The sequence below is a fragment of the Octopus bimaculoides genome, chromosome 11 (assembly GCF_001194135.2).
Source record: "Octopus bimaculoides isolate UCB-OBI-ISO-001 chromosome 11, ASM119413v2, whole genome shotgun sequence".
Classification (NCBI taxonomy): Eukaryota; Metazoa; Mollusca; class Cephalopoda; order Octopoda; family Octopodidae; genus Octopus; species Octopus bimaculoides.
In genome coordinates this window covers 25,719,704-25,721,596 of record NC_068991.1, presented here as the reverse complement: position 1 = coordinate 25,721,596, position 1,893 = coordinate 25,719,704, and the positions used below count along the sequence as shown (strand labels likewise).

At 36.0% G+C, this 1,893-nt stretch overlaps 1 protein-coding gene across 10 annotated transcripts in view; it reads left to right on the top strand.

Annotated features, from left to right (window-relative positions):
* LOC106869641 (gonadotropin-releasing hormone II receptor) overlaps nucleotides 1-1,893 on the top strand; it is a 575,980-nt gene that overhangs the window by 40,842 nt on the left and 533,245 nt on the right. The gene's annotated exons all lie outside the window — the stretch shown is intronic.

The following is a 1,893-nucleotide window of genomic DNA, read 5'->3' as shown; positions in this document are numbered from 1 at the left end:
ATTATTATTATTATTATTATTGAGGCGGTGAGCTGGTAGAATCGTTAGCACGCTGGGCGAAGTGCTTGGTGATATTTCGCCGGTTACTACATTCCGCCGAATTATCAATGGAGCACTGGGGTCGATGTAATGGACTATCTCCATCCACCAAATTTTGAGCACTGTGCCTATAGTAGAAAGGATTAATATTGATTATTAATGTTGATCATCATTATTATTATTGTTGTTGTTGGTATTTTTTTTTTGTTTTTTTGGTTTTTTTTTTGTTTTATTTTGCGAGCCGGCAGCATCGTCAACATTCCGAAGAAAAATGCTTTGCGACATTTCGTCCATCCTTAATTTCTGAGTTCAAATTCGGCCGAGGATGGCTTTGCGTTTCATCCTTTCGGGAGTGGATGATATAAGTACCAGTTGAGCGTTGTGGTCGAAAAACTTCAAGCCTTGTGCTTATAGTAGAAAGTATCGTCGTCGTCGTCGTCGTCGTCGTCGACGTCATCGTCGTCGTCGACGTCATCGTCGTTGTTGTCAGCTACTCAGCTGTATATTTTCCGCTTCTTTACATCCTGAGTTCAAATGCCGTTGAGGTCAATATTACTTTTTCATCTTTTCGGGGGCGATATAAAATAAGTGCCAGCTGAATATTGAGATCAATGCAATCGAGAAGCACATTCCTCCAAACAAGCTAATAATAGTAGTCATAATGATAATAATAATAATAATAATAATAATAATTATTATTATTATTATTAGTATACGCTCCGTGTCTGTAGTACAAAGAATTATTGTTAGTAATGCATGTTGTTCATGTCGTGATGAAGATTTTGACATTGATGGTATTAGATTATATTGATGATGGTGATGATGATGATAATGATGGTGATGATGATGAAGATGGTAATGATGATGATGATGGGGTGGAGTAAGAGGCGTAGGAGAGGGATAAATGTGATAGTGGTGATGCTGCTGATGCTCCTCTTAATACAATCTCAGATATCATTGTTATATTCAATAATTATTATTGTCTTTTATAAATTCAGTTAAATAGCAGCACCAGTAATAGTGGTAGTAATTGTTGTTGTTTGTGTTGTTGAAGCAGCAGCCTCAGCAACAACAACAACAACAACATCAACAACAGCAGTTTACAGTAGTAGTAGGATGCCGACACGCTCTTATTTAAGAATTTTACAACTTTTCATTGTTCTGCGATGTTTCTCCTTTCCTTTCATACACTTTTACCGGGAGTTGTGCCCATATGTCTATCTTCATGTGTCTCTATGTATGTGTGTGTTTGTCTCTGGTGTGGAGCTATCTATCTATCTATCTATCTATCTATCTATCTATCTATCTCCTATCTGCCTATCTATTTATCTGTCTATCTATCTATCTATCTATCTATCTATCTATCTATCTATCTATTTATCTATCTATCTATCTATCTCCTATCTGCCTATCTATTTATCTGTCTATCTATCTATCAATCTATCTATCCATCTATCTATCTATTTATCTCTCTCTCTCTCTCTCTCTCTCCCTCTCCCTCTCTAAATAATTATGTCCTCACGTTGTTGTTTTTTGTTGTTGCTTTTTTGTCTTTTTCCTTTTTTGAATTTATATATATATATGTGTGTGTGTGTGGGGTTTCAGCCATTTGACTTCGGCCATGCTGGAGCACCGCCTATATATATATATATATATATATATATATATATATATTCGTGAGTGTATTCCTGCATGCGTATGTGTACATGCATATGCATGTATATGAATTATTGGTATTTAATTCTTTTCTCTTCGTCTTTCCCTTCTTTTTCCTTTTACTTTACCCCTCTCTCTCTTTATCTTTCTCTTTCTCTCTCTCTCTCTCTCTCTCTCTCTCTCTCTCTCTCTCTCTCT